The sequence below is a fragment of the Pinus tabuliformis genome, chromosome J (assembly GCF_031772625.1).
Source record: "Pinus tabuliformis cultivar Carrire ecotype Pingquan chromosome J, CPIR1, whole genome shotgun sequence".
NCBI classification, from domain to species: Eukaryota; Viridiplantae; Streptophyta; class Pinopsida; order Pinales; family Pinaceae; genus Pinus; species Pinus tabuliformis.
In genome coordinates, this window is record NC_142295.1 from 1,446,742,141 (window position 1) to 1,446,758,176 (window position 16,036).

Sequence of the window (16,036 nt, forward strand, 5' to 3'; positions counted from 1 at the left end):
TGAGTAGTCGTGTCCTAATGAAAATTGGCCAGAAGTTCAGTTCTAGCTTCATAACGGACATGCAACTGAAAATGGTTGAAGGAAATGTTAGCCAAATTGGCAAAAGAAATAAAGGTGCCCCCTGGCAACTCTATATAGCACTTAGCCACATTCCTAGTTAAGGTGCGCTGAAATAACCTCAACTTGATCGAATCATCGATCAGGGAGTTTGATGAGCACCATAAATGGAATGTGGTTACATGGTCACCTGGGTCTTCACCATTCTCCCCTTCAAATTTTGGAATATCTGATGGAAGTTTGGTTGGGATCAGAGGCCAAGGCGGATTGTACCTAATTGGATCATTTGTCAACTTAGTCAAATCTGGCAGGAAAAGGAAGTTGTGGAGGACCTTGGGGATTCCACCTAGATGGGGTGGGGTTCCCAAAATTATGAAGAGAATGACTTGCGTTTTGAAAGGCACCAGGTTGCTCGAAGTAACTGTTAGAACCTACTGGACCAAAAGGTGACCCTTGTGGTCCAACAAAACTCAGAGTTTGACCAACTCCAGCCGAAAATCCTCTGTAATCAGTAAATTTTCCCCTTAACGAAGTATTGTAAGGAGCTGACAGCCCCTGGTAAGGGTTCCAAGTGTTAGCTAAGGGTGGAAAATTTTGAAATGAATTGACCGAGGAGTACGGCACATTCCTTTTTTGGCTGAAAAATGGATTTCCAGCCCCAATCCCACTAACTGCAAGGTTTGTCCAACTCTAAAAGGGATTATTGCCTTGACTTGTAAAAGGAAAAGACATAGACCCTACTATCGGATTGGAATGTGGTATATGACCACTTCCAAATGGGAAACCCTAAAAAGAATCCAATCCACTCATCATGGACGTCGAGGTAGTTGATGGTACATTCAATGGAACTGAAGGAATACCTTGAGAGGGCATTCCAAAAGGGAAAAATCCAAAACTGGATGCATTAGCTTGGGAACTTCCACTCGTCGATGGAATGGAAGTAGACCCAAATAAGGATGTGTTGGGAGTATTAGAAGGGATGGAAATAGTTCCTCCCCCTTGCACAGATATGGGAGTCTGCATACTCGCAACACTCGTGGTGGACACCATGCTTCCAATAGTGGTCATCGAAGGGATAGATGTGTGTGGACCTAGGCTTGAAGGCCTGTGAGTCAGAGTTCCAACGTATAACAATACATCTGGATGATCATGAGGAGAGGAGAATTTGGAGCCGAAAATGACTCTGAAAGCTCTTCTACTTCAATACTATCTTTCGACTAGAAGAGTACTTGAGAAATAACTGGTGTTTTCCTCTCTAACTTTGTAGTAGTACCAGGTCTATCTTGTGAACTAATTCCCCCAAGCATAGGATCAATCTCCGATGCGCCTGCTGCCATTGGTTGAAAACCACTGGCATAATCTCTCCTACGCCTTCTTGGAGAAGGCTCTGGACTCGTAGGGGAAAGCCTACGAAGTCTATGGGATCGTCGAGGTGGTTGGTCAGCCACTTTGAATTATTTTTATAAGATCTACTTAAAGACTCAAGAAAATTGAAAGCTAGGCTGAGTAGGAGCATATAACACACACTAAAAATGTCCCTAGAGAGATCAACAATCAAACAACTTCCCGGTATTTCTACTCCGGGTGATTAGGACCGGATACCAAAATAAAAGAAAGTTAATAATAAGGGCCTTCCGAAAATAGACTGGGGTAATTACGCCCCAGGTCTACTAGCGAAGGTATCAGAGGTAGTTACGCTGACCTAGAGACAACAGGCTTTGCTGGTGCAAGCCCTCAAGCTTCGCAAGGGTGCCCTCCAAAAGTACTGTTGAATGTGATGCAACATCAACCTCAAGTGCCATGGGATTCCCCTTCGTAGCCACTTGTGTAGATCCCTAGGATTGGCAACTAAATGCACCAACTCATATCAGAAGTAAGGTAGAACAGTCGTGAGGTAAGATTCGACAAGTAAGATAGGGGGTATCTCTCGTCCTTATCCTCACAAACCCTCATGCTTAACTCCCAGTCATGGAGCTTTCCTGGTCTCCCTAACGCTATTGGATTTCACTCTTTAATTAGACTTCTATGTTTTACAATTTAGAGTGGCCTTGGAGAGTTTACTCTCCTCTCGCCTAATCCAAGGCCCTAAATAAACCTAAAACTTGTTGGTGTATTCTGATGACAATACAAAAAGTTCTAGTTTATTTTATTAAGCGCTTGATTTTAAGTGGCTGTTATTTTAAGTCAAAGGGACAATATGGAAATGAAACCGATGGTGTTTATATGACGCAAAAGAAATTAATGAAAAACTTACTTATATGAAATGCATTTGTTTGTTCTTCGACGAAAAGAAACTTCTACTTGGGTTCTAAGAAACTTCTATAAAGCAACAATTTTTCCTTTTCTTTTCTTATAGCAGACTTCACACTCACTAAAACTAAAAATACTATTGATGCTTTAATGATGCAAAACTACCCCAATGCAAGGTGTACATGATAATGAAAAATCCTAGATTACTCTAAAAAAAATGGAAGCAATTGTTTATAAGCCAACTTTAAGTGTTTGAAAAGAATATGAATTTTGAATACAAAATATTCCACAAACAAGAAGGACTAAAAAAAAAAGATCACAAATCACTCTCAAAAAACAAAAGAAAGCAAAAACAATGTTTTTAAAGAACTTTTCTTTTTCAAAAAAAAAATAAAAACAACTTTTCAAAAGCACTCAAAATGCCACTAAAGACTCAAAGACCGAAAGCAAAGCGCAAGGAAAGTTTGTAAACTACCAATTTGACACGAATGAAAACTTGAACAAAGAAGGGCTTCGACTTGCACTAAACGATCCAAAAGAAGCAAAAGAGCTTTGAGAAACTGACCAAGAAGTTAGGAAAGAAACACTTTCAAATTCATCAAAAAGAAACTTTCGAAAAGCAAGAAAAGGTGCAAGGCCACGAAATGATGGAAAGTAAAGTGAGTAGACCAATAATCAAGTTTGACACAAAGATTGAAAACAATCTACTATTCCGGAAGACCAGAACAATCAAGAACCTCTATAAGAAGCCTTGTGTGTTCAAACACAAATCATAAAACTCACTCAAAAGCAAACCTAGGCCCAAAACGTTTCAAAGCAGGAGTGAATTCAAAACAGTAAGCTCACTGAATAATTAAAATCTAAAGACAGAAACTGACCACTCAGAAACCAAACAGACCAAGAAACAAATCTTTTTGGGCAAAAAGATTTGAAAAAAACATGCAAAACATGGTATATGCAACTATGTCGCACAGGTGCGTGTACACACATTACTGACAAAAGAAACTCGTGTATACACAGTTTCAGTTCACAGAAACAAGCGTGTGTATGCTTCTATAAACAGACAAAGGTGCATATATTAAGTTTTACAAGAAAAATAAAAAACAAGGCCTGATAAAAAAGATTAGACTTGAGGTTTGAGTTCCTATAGGAGTAGGCAATATTGACACAGCATGAAAACCAAGAACTGAGCCTTGATTGACACTAAACAACCCAAACTAGGAATAATAAGATTGTTATCTAGGGGAATTTCAATGAAAAATGACAAAAAAGCTAGTGAGGGTGATGGTGGAATAAGAGATGGTTAGGGTGGATGAAATGGAAGGTGGCTACTAGTGATGAAGTCCGGGTCTCCTCCTGAAGTACCTGTTGTGCTTAAAACATATGTGTTTTCCAAGAACTATGCAACAAGATACATTTTTATAAACTAGAAAAACATGCATCAATTGCCTATATTATGCATGAAGAGAGTGCTAAAGGGAATGAAATCATGAGTGACAAGGATAATTTTAGGGGTGAATGTTCGCCCTTTGGCGAAATTAAGGGGTTTTAAATTTTTAGTGGGCGAATATTTTGTATCATAGTACATTTTTACAAATCACCTCAAATAGCCCACCTTATTTTAAGGGAGAGGGTAAAAAAGGTAAATTTAGCCCTTGAAATTAGGACTTACAACCTTCCATTCGCCCATTTTCAAGAATAGGTTTTATTTAAGTGAATCCATTCGCCCATTTTCAAGAATAGGTTTTATTTACGTGAATCCTATGGGCCAAATACCATATTTATAAAAGAGGTATGGTAAATTAATAAAAATATAAATAAATGAGAGGTATGGTAAATAAATAAAACATTTTTTATATTTACTCCATAAGTCACCTTATATACATGTAAGGGTGTAAACAAATAAAAATATAAGTAAAGTGGAGGTATGGTAAATAAATAAAACGTCTTTTTATACTTATTCAAAAGGTATGGTAAATAAATAAAAATATAAATTAACTAGACGTATCGTAAATAAATAAAACCTCTTTTTATATTTAGTCCATAACCCTCGTTCTATTTATGAAGGCTCAAGAAAGAGGTTTTATTTAAGTGAATCCTATGGGCCAAATACCATATTTGTAAAAGAGGTATGGTAAATTAATAAAAATATAAATAAACGAGAGGTATGGTAAACAAATAAAACATTTTTTTATATTTACTCCATAAGTCACCTTATATTTACGAACACTCAAAAAATGGGTTATATTTAGGTGAAACCTAGGGCCAAAATACTATGGGACAAGTACCATGGACTAGATTGTTATTAATACCATGCAAAAAACCATTATTAACCCTAATATTAGAATTAATAAAAATAAAAATGGCACATGGTATTGACCCATGGTATTCACCAAAATGGCACATGGTATTGACCCATGGTATTCACCTGGAATGTAGCCTATTTAAATGGGGGAATTAAACCAGCATGAAGCCTATGCTAAGATTCACTAGGACTTTACAAAGTTTTATTATTTAGTGAAAGACTCGCCAAGATCTTACAAGATTTTATAATTGAGTAAAATATTCTAATAAAAATAAAAATGGCACATGGTATTGACCCATGGTATTCACCAAAATGGCACATGGTATTGACCCATGGTATTCACCTGGAATGTAGCCTATTTAAATGGGGGAATTAAACCAGCATGTAGCCTATGCTATGATTCACTAGGACTTTACAAAGTTTTATTATTCAATGAAAGTCTCGCCAAGATCTTACAAGATTTTATAATTGAGTAAAATATTCGCCATGCCTAGTGAGAGATTCGCCAAAAAATTATATATACATATTATATTATTGATAAAATCGCCTTCCATTTTTCCTATATAGCATGGAGATTCGCCCATTTATTATATTTATAAATTTAGGGGGGGTTCTTAAAATTTTCCCTGATGAGTGAGATCTTATTGCAGAAATGGAGTAATGGAAAAAGATGACAATGAAATGAACCAAATTTGGAATCAAGACAACAAACTCCAAAGCTCATGCAAGAACTAGAAATCTGTGTTTTTGGGGCTACTGAAGGGTCTCTTCCTCAAGTCATGGTCCCAGAGGGAGGAAGTGAGGATGAGACACTTAATGACAACCTTATGGTGATCCTTTTTCTCCTTGCTAACCTGTTAATTGAAAGAAGGCACAAATGGAAGAAAACTAACATATAACCAATCTAATCTACACTACTGTAATGGAAATGAAATTACTACGCAAATGAACAATTAAAATATGAATCTATGCTAACATACATGTACAATAAAGAGGATCCTTGGCTGCTAGGGTTGGGCCCTAACCCAATAGATTCAGCCCTCTAAGTTAACTCAGTGCTGGCTCAAAACAAAACTCATTCTTATTATCAAGACAATGGATTACATCTTAAACTGTCACAAGTCTTGCAACTTGAAAATAGAGTAGAGTTTTACAATAAAAAATCCAAATCCTATTGAGGTCCTAGGCCTCTCTACTTATACATCTAAAGTCTCCAATGACTTCCTTAAAATTAGGGAGGCTCGGCTCCCAAACTCAAGTTAAATTGGTGCTTTGTCTTCACTTGCTCGGTTTCCTTCTAGTCCTCATGATTTGGCTGTTTGAACTCCAAGATGATGGAGGAATATTCGAATGGAGGGGTAGTAAATGAGGAGGATTTTCCTCCTATAATTCCTCTCCCTTGTTCTATTCGAGTTTTTACCAAGGTCTTTGCCAAAATTCCTCGCTTTTATCCTTTAATCCTACATTAAATGCACATTAGATGATGTAGGAGCATCCAGACTTAGCTAGCAATGTGATTGTATGTTCACATGTTGTGGCTAGCAAGAGATGAATTTCATTGACCTGAGTAGTCAAAATCAGTTTTAGTATAGAGGGTTGGATCTCTTGAATTAATATTTATCTCAACTATTGTAATAATTAGAATATTGTATTATTTTTAATAAAGAGATAAGTTGTTAGTATAGGTGTGTCTCAGAGCTTGAGAATAGGGATTTAATGGTTGAGTTGATAAAAATAGGGATCGAGTTGTCAGTGTAGTTAGGATAGGATTTGTTTCATAAAAGAAAAAAGAATGTAATGATAGGAAGATGAGATGATTGAGAATAGATTGTGTAAGCGAGAGTTTGAGTGATAGAGATAGTGTTTGATATTGAATAGAGGTTAGACAAACTGTTGTAATCAAGCTGAGAGGGCCAAGACTCTGTAATTTACATTTTGTTGAATAAATGATTAAGTGTGGTGTTGCATGTTAATCCTTGTGCAGAAATTCATTGTATATGTGTATCGGCGTTCCGGACCCTAATCGGGTATTTTTCTTTGTTTAAACACTTTATTTGTAAATCACCGTCAATCAATGTTAAGCGTAATATTGAGCGTAAAGTGCTAAACCTTTCCTTAAGCGATTTTCCTTAAAGTATGAATTAAAGCACGTGGGTTGTATTTGATAAGCGGGAAGCGGTATCTCACACACCCAAAAGGAGGTAAATGTTATTTGGAAAATTCATGCGATCAACCTTAATGGTCAACACGCAGCATGAGAAAATCACTTTTCTCGCACGATCTCAATTTGATATCGACTGTGCAAGAATCCATGCGAGATTGCGTGACAACTGTTGGAGGGGACAGGTCACATCGACGGTGGAGATTGTTCGGGTAAGTTGATGAGCGGACGATGCGATATGCATTGTGTCCAGAGAGGTGAGATCAACAATGTGGATTGAAGTGCTTGATAAAAGGAGAAGTCAACGAGGGGCCGACAATGATTCGTCAGATAAGCGAGACCCTCAAGGGGCAAAATACATGTACATAACCTATTAGCGCAAATGATTGGCTCTAAAGCTAAACAATAGTCGAGTTATAGACTACCACCTCAATTTCATCAACCACCTGCACCATTTTGGTATCAGAGCACAGAGATTAAGTCTTGCTACAACAAACATGCCACCAAGGAGAGGAGATGGCATAAGTCGGGGAAGAACTATAGCGAATGCAGTTCTGCTGGATGAGATCCGGAGTCTACGTACAATGATGGAGACAATGGGGACTGCGTAGAGGAGAGAAACTAATGAAGGAGATGCCAATGCTATAGAATAATCTTCTGTGGAAGAAGAAGAGAATGAAATTGAAGCTGCCAAAGTTCTCAAGGTGTTGACCAAAGATGCAAATACCTATGATTGGAATATTAATGTCTAAAAATTGATGGACTAGATCAGTTCATTAGAAAAGTATTTTGACTATGAGGAGGGGGTTGATGACAAAAAGAAGGTGAAATTTGTAGTTACCAGATTGAAGGGTCATGCAGCTATCTGGTGGGATGAACTACAAACATTCAGAGAAAGAAAATGGAAGTCCAAGATCAAATATTGGGATAAAATGGTAAGTAAATTGAAAGCCAAATTTATGCCAATAGATTATCAGTTAAATATTTTCACACAATTACAAAACTTGAGACAAAGAGGGATGATTGTCAAAGAATATATAGAAGAGTTTTATAAGCTGAACATTAGAGCAGGACATGCAAAGGATGATGAAGAGAAGGTAGCCAGGTATATCAATGGCTTGAGATACGACATACAGGATGGAATTAGCTTGCTGAGTTCAAAGACAATTGAATATGCCTTTCAAGTAGCTTTGAAGGAAGAAGAGAAGATGTTGAGGAAGAAAAATCAAAGGAACAAAGAGAAGAGTTCAGTAAGAGGTAGAGGAACTACTAGCCCAATATTTTAGCACCATCAGAGTGAAGTAGGAAGTTCAAGTAGTAGACCACCGCAGAGAGGAGACTTTAGTAGAGGAATATTTGCACCCAGAGGAAGAGGTCGAGGAAGAGAAATTTGGTGTTATACATGTGGAGAATGGGGAAATGGATCATGGCACTGTCATCATAATAAAGCAACAAATCAGAGAAATGTGAATGTGGCTGAGGCAAAGGAAGAAAAACCTCAAATTGCAAACAAGGAAGAATCACCTGAAGTAGGAGAATCCTTGTTGTTGAAAAGGGTTTTGCTTAAAGCAGAGAAAGAGGTAGGAGAACCAACTCAGAGGAAGAGTTTATTCAGAACTACATGCAAATCCAAAGGAAAATGTTGTAAAGTGATAATTGACAGTGGAAGAATTGATATCCTTGTTTCTACAGAAATGGTGGACAAGTTAGGACTAGTGAAAATAGTACGCCCTACTCCTTACAAAGTATCATGGTTACAAAAAGGACATTAGCTTATTGTGACAGAACAATGCAAGGTAAAGATACATATTGGTGTTGGGCAATGGATCCCCCATGTAAAGGTTTTGGGGCTTAAAGCCCACAAGCTTGGGTAATAATATGGTAAAGGATCCGTGAAGCACATAGAGCGTGAATTGTAATGGGTCAAGTCAAAGGGTTGTCCACCCAAAAATAATTTAAAATAATAGAAAGCAAGTTGGCCTGCCCATGGTCCACGGACCATGGGAAGGTATAAAAAGAGTAAGATTTTAAGGATAGAAGGGGGGTTTTTGGCTAAGATTTGATGTATTATGGGTTTGTGAAGGAAATATTTGCTTTGATTCTGTAAGTCCGAGTTGTGGGTAGTAGTTAGAGGAGGCTCTGTAGCTGAGTGCGTAGAGGCCTAGTAGAGTCCACAGCTGTGTGCGCGAACCCTTGCAGCAGAGTGTGTAGGGTGGAACTGATTGTACTGAACAAAAGAATAATAAAGATAAGTGTTTCTGAATTATTGTGCCTTTGATTGTGATTTATGGTTATGTTATGATTTTATGCATATTTGTAATATTTATGGTTGCGCGCGCTGGTTATCATTGTTGAATGCTGGGTTAAAGACTTTAAGAATTAGATCTGATCTATAATAAATATATTAATAATAAGAATCTAAGAATCGCCTCATCTCCAAGCTTCATGAAGGCTCGATTGTCATGCAGAGTAGTGCGAGTGCGCAGATCAGTTCACAACCCTTCGAATCCTCATCAAGGCATCATTAGGGTGTGGAAATCGGGTTCTAGTACCCTCCCATACTACCTGGGGAGAGTCTTCAGTCCGCACTCCATGGAATGTTGCCGAAAGGGCCGGTAGTGCAGGATTTGTTTGGCTAAAACACTTCCGAACCTGGGTCAAGCCCCATCAAGCCAACAAATGGTTCCATTGCTAGGATCGAGATCTGCCTAAGGGATGTTTGATGTCGGAACGCTGGAACCATACAAAGAAAGAGATTGAAAATTGGTTGGATCAAAAGCTTCACGAGTACATGATGCAGGAAAACAAAACCTCGCAGATATCTGAGGAAAGGTGGCTGGATTGCTATATATACATGGAAATCCAGGAGATCTTCTTCACGTCTTTCTCATCAGAGCTATATGAGTGGATCGCGAGGCTAGCAAGCAACTAGGGAAGGTGCAAGCTTGATCAGCCTATAGCATGGACTCCAGAGTTGGTACACAGGCTAGAAGCATCTGAAGATAAGATTGCGCACGCAGTAGACCGTTAGCTGGATCGAGTAATAGGAGGGTTTATCACTAAGTTTGTAATAGATACAACTGTGAGCTACAGCAAAGTGGAAAGGCGTTTTCTCAAGGGACCACGGGGTAAGTGTATCAAATCATTGAATAACTAGATTAAAATGCTGTTATGTGAAAAATGGGTTATGCGAATCCATTGATGTCTGGGTGACACAGAGCGGAAGAGGCTACCAAGGGATAGAAGGATTAGAGAACAATCCTCTGATTTCACTTTTGTGAGAAAGCGAGGGGGAGCTCGTAGGGTTCTCTCCAAGAAGTGTGGTCTGGTTGATAAAGCAATGCATTCCACAGTTACCACATCCACATCCACCTACGCCATCACCCATTTCATATATATCAACCTCCTCTTCACCTACCCCTGCTCCACAGCCTCCAAGGGTTGGAATGGCAAGTGTGATCAAGTTTCCCGTATTTAAAGGCATAGGAAATGAGAAACCAAACTAGTTTTGGTTGGTGGTAAAGGCAGTATGGGAGGCCCAAGGCATTACAGATGATAACATTAAAAATGCTACTTTGGTGAGTGCACTACAGGATTGTGCATTGACATGGTATATTAAGCACTCCAATGATCATCCCAATGCTGGAATAGCGGAGATATAGGATGCATTGAACAAAGAATTTAGCTGACCAAAATCAGAAACTCAGTCAATCATCAGATTTAAGGAAATTGTGATGCTTCCAGGCGAGACTCCATGGGATCTGGATCAGCACTTGAAGAGCATGATCCATGAAGCTAACATGATGCTGATGGATGCATAACACCACGCTTGGTTTGTGGCATCTCTGACACCGCACCTAAGGATGACGCTATCACAACAGAAGATCTCAACCCAGGCTTAAGCATTAGCGATAGTGATGAGGTTGCATGAAACTCCAATACAAGATCCTAGGTTGGAGTTCAACATATCCATGCGAAACTACAAAACCTATGCTTGGAGATGCAAAGCCTGAAGCAAGATAGGGCGCCCTGACCAGACGCGCGCGAAGAAGTGTGGTGTATCAAATGTAAGGGCCAGGGTCATGACAAGGATCACTGCCCTATATTCGCGAACTATTTGGCGAGAGGGGGACCGATGCCATTGAGGCTGGAGGTACAATTAGGGCCAAGTGTGGCACCCGCACTCTAGTGTGCGATTTGTCAAGTAGGAGGAAAGCACGCGACGGACAACTATCACCTGTTGTAGAAGTATACCCAGACTCTGCAGCAACTATATTGTAACTTTTGTAGATCAGTGGGTCATGACAAGAGAACATGTCAGAGCTATGAGCTAATTATGCATAGGACCCCAGCCTATTGAATGTAGATTGAAACATGAAGTTTCAATCCAGCCGCAGGGGCATGCGGTGGATTCCAAGGATGCAAACGAGGAATAGGAGGAATGGGACCTAGACGAGGGCGCAGACAACTGATCTGTTATAATTGCAGGGGGCTAGGGCACTACGCTCATGATTGTACCAACTCGATGAGAATATCTTGTCTGTACTGTGAGTAGTTTGACCATGAAATGGTAGATTGCCTGACGATGATCACCCAAATGCATGAGAAAGGGGTACTACAGCCCACCCCAACTCAAAATATCCAAATGATGAGGTATGAACCACACGAAGAGGACCACAACATAAACATGGTAGTTAGAAGCGGTGCAACTACAGGGGAAGATAAGAGGAAATTGCCCGAAGAAGATTCGAAGGTTCGCGAGGCTCCCACAAAGGAACCTAAGTCTGAGATGGAACATGTGAAGGAAATGTGTAAGGGAGCTAAGAAGAGCTTCACAGAGGCCTCTACTTCAGGTAGTAAGGATCAAATTGAGCCAATCCATCTATGCTTACTACCTTTTTAGAGACATGTATGAAGCTGCTACGCGACAATAAGGTAGTTAAGGGACTACAAGAGCTGATCACTAGGTGCACAGGGTCAGGAGAGCCATGCGTGGTTCGGAAACTGGGAAAGCATGCTTTGCGCACCAGGTGGGAAATGCGATTGACGGCTCAAATTGGTGAGTATGAGATGGATCAGGTCATCCTAGATTTGGGGTTAGATGCGAATGTATTACCAAAACAGACGTGGGAACACATGGGTAGGCCTGCGCTGCAATGGTCTCCTATTCAATTATAGATGGCCAACCAACAAAAGATCTTACCAATGGGAAGGTTGCAATGGGTGATAGTTGACATTGAAGGTGTAAGTACGCAAACAGACTTTGAGGTAATAGAAATTGTGGATGACAGTAATCCATACCCCGTGTTTCTAGGAATAGACTGGGCCACAGACATGAATGGAGTCATCAACCTAAAATGACGGAAGATGATATTCGAGAAAAAGTCGCTTCGTGTAATAGTTCTCTGGACCCAGCCGAAGGAGCACGCTATACAGAACCTATGCACGATGAGGACAGTGATGATGAACTAAACTGCATCTACCAGATAATGGCACAAGACTAGGATTGGGTGAATCGAACAGTGGATGGGAGAATCTCATGGGAGTGCGATAGTTCCTGCACATCAGATTCAAATGAAGAGATAGAGTGATGGAAAAACCAATTGCATAAAGTAACAATGCTAAATTGTAATATGATGATTTGATCATTGCGATGTGTGACAACCAATGTAAGGAAACTACCAACCACTGATGGTGCAACAAATGGGGAGGAATTCGTTGACCACTGTGGAACTGCAATCATGGAGCAGAAGCAGCGTGGTGTGCCAAAAGAGGCATTGCAAGCAACAACTACACAAGGGTGGGGTACGCCTTGGAAGATTAGGTGGAATGGGCATGAATGTAGATGGTGGCTGCATGTACGGGTTGGAGGCCCTCAGCGTCGAACGTGATCTGGCAGCCAGGACAAAGTGGTTTGGGCACCGACCTATGATGAGGGATGCAACCCTATTCTGTTGAACCACCGCCCCAACTAAATTTGCACATACCAAGGGTTCGATGGGCCCATAGGACCATAAATGGAATGAGGTGTGTGAATATGGCCCTATCCACAGTCAGGCACGATGAAACCAAGAAGGCAAAGAGAATTTCCTTGACCACCACCCCTGCAGTTCAGACTGAACACAAGGACTTGGGAAAAGGAATTCGACAGTTGTAGGAAGCCATTCGGCGCCGTAGCTTGAAACTTCACGAACTCGATGAAGAATGGGCTCGGCTGAGGAGGAAAAGTGTGATGTTGGACAAAGAAATCATCAAAATGAAAATCGGAGTCACACAAGTGGGCCGCTCAAATCTGAGTATAAAAGGACCAAACATGGCCAGCCCTACTACGGTACTAGAACGAGTTGCGACCCTGCTATCATGGCTATGACCACACCAACACGGGAGTGTACCATATACAACAGAGCGCGATAGGCTACCAGATACAAAGGTACTCGAAAGGTGCCCATAGCCTGGGCTAGCAGGAAAATTGAAATCCTGCACCAGAGGTATGACCACTTGACTATGTGTAGGAGGCCCAGTCTCAGTGCTCCACGCAGTTGGAAGAGGGCATGGGACTATAAAGGAGTTTGTAGGGGGTTTACACGGCTCAGACGGGGCGCGAAAAATCAGTAGGGAGCATAGAATGCATCCGTGTACAAGGGATTGCGCTGTCGCGTGGGGAGGATGGAAGGTGACCACTGCAAATATTGTTCATGACAAGATGTCCCATTTAATACACCAAGGATCGGACAACGGGAAATTAAGACACAGGATTGAAAGGAACTACTGCCAAAATTGCATTAATGAGCCATGAAAGGGGGGAACGGTCGAATTTGAATTCAAAGGGGCCTATAAAGCACCGGTGGCCTGTCACAAAAAAACCCTTAGCACTTTGCATATTAAGTCATTCCATTATCAAGTAGACAGGAGCATGATGAATGAGGTAGTCATGAGAACAAGTCTGTGGTTTCAAGAATTATCGAAGGATATGCAGGAGTCCCTAATTAAGATGATATCCATAACCAAGGACATTATGCAGAACCCTACGCTGCAGGTAGGGGGTACAACCGAGATCCCTAAATCACCCCAGACGTCACGGACCAAGAAGGACCCACTGGTAGCAGGACCAATCCGGATGTCTCCGCGAAATCCGCGATTCGGAAAACTATCAATGGAAGAAAAGGGCAAAATGGTTACTATTGAGAGTGATGATGAGGAAGAAGATACTCCAACCTTTGTCGAAGATATGGAACCAGAAGAAGAGATGGAAGAAGATATCCAGCCAATACGGGCTCCAACAAAATGACCTAAGTATTTCCCTCCACGGAAAGGGAGGGTTAAGGTACCTAAAGAATTGGATGCCGTTAAAAACACACTTATAACCCCATCCCTCCCAAGAGGGGTTCTGTTCGAAGGAACAACGATTGGCCACATTCCCACTATGAAATTTGAAGACTGGGACCTTGCGGATACTAGGAAGTTCCCCATTTGGAAACTAGAAATCTGATGGAACAAAGCACGTAGGGGGCTATTACAACACTACAACAACAAAAATGGCTGCGAGGGGTGGAGGAGGTCGGGCTACTCCACCTCTTGTCAATTCCACATTTTCATCGGGCCCTAATCACGATATTGGTCATCATGCAACTGCTCTGCCTGGTGCACAATGGGTGCTTATGGCTAGAAAAACCCACCCCCATCACGGTGGAGCTTATTCATAGGATCTCTCAGCTTCCCTGTGAAGGAAGGGACCTTGTGGAAATAGTTGGCACGAGTGGTGACTTGACGATTGCGGAAGCCATGAAAAAGAAATATTCCTTGGAAAAAAAGCAGAGAGGGTATGTTATTACTAGTATTTAGGAAAAAGGGATCCGCATTGCTACCTAGTTGCTGGTAGGAAAGGTGATGAGAAAATGTTGAGGCAGTGAGGTACTAGCAATGGTCATTGTGTTAGCTGAGCAATGCATAGAAGGGGTATGATTCAATTGGGCGCAGTTCCTCTGTGACAAATTCCTGACAAACTGCAAGGAGGCCCAGGAGTAGGGTAAAACCTTCCACTACGTGTGGTTGCTCTTATCCATCCTATTGGTTAGAGGTGAATTGCCCGAGGATAGTCAGTTTCCTCCCCTAGACCAGGATTGGCCAGAGGTGGCAAAATATGTATCATTATGGGTGATGAAGGATGCCACGAGAATCCGCGAAGTCAAGATTTTCTGAATACTAATGGATGCAAGCATATGACATTGGATCAACCAGCAACATCGCCTATCTGACAAAGTATACAAAAATATGAAGAATGTGGTCGAATTTAAACTGGATATGCACCATGTGTATATCTGGGCATGCAAGGATCTAGATCAGACATGGACCACGCGTCCCTTCATTGCCATTGACGTTGTTGTTTTCATGGTGCTTGATACCTAGCCACCAGAGTGACATGGACCAGATGTGGTAGGGCGCGATGAGACCACAATCCAAAAACAAAAGGTTGCCGCCAAGTTCCTAACATAGCAGAAGCGGAATGAATAGATTGTTAAGGAAGTATGGGCGTCTTCGGAGGTAGTGTAGGCTACCAAGGTGACATCAGGAGCGGTTGTTACAGGAGAGGATGGAAGCGACCCAAATGTGAACACAAAGGCGGAAGTGGATAATGTGGCAGAAGGTGCAGAGCCAACCACCACCAGTTCACCCTTAAAATGACCCCGCGTGCCAGAATGGTTGAGGTCACGGAAGAAGACCAAGGCGTCCAAGTTGGATGGGGAGCCTATCACATTGACCGAGGGTGACCTATGTGACATCAGGGATACAGTTCGCGAAGCTACCAGGGAGGTGCTTGACGAGGCCATGATAGAGTAGTAGACTATGTTGGGGGCACTCAGGACACAACTACAGGAATTTCAAGCACAGCCCCCACAGCTGGGAGTGGTAGCTGCCCATGGAGCTACGGGTACATCAGCAACTGAGCAGCTGCTGCAGGCAAAAATGGCTAATACCATCGCACTTCCAGCCGGAGCCTTGACAGTAGACAACGTGGAGGATAGAGCCATGGTAGGTCAGATTTGAGGATTGGGATTAAATTTGGTTGCCCTCCCGCACAAAATTTTATACCAACTACAAGATGGAGAAATGGTAGAGCTCCGTGCTAGGGAAGATCGAGCAGTACAGATGCTCAGCGAACAACGAATCAACATCGAGTAGTTGAGCCTCCAACGTGATGAAGCAGTTACACAGAATCGATAGTTGGAACAACTTGTTAAGGAAGCATGTTGTCGTGCACTTGA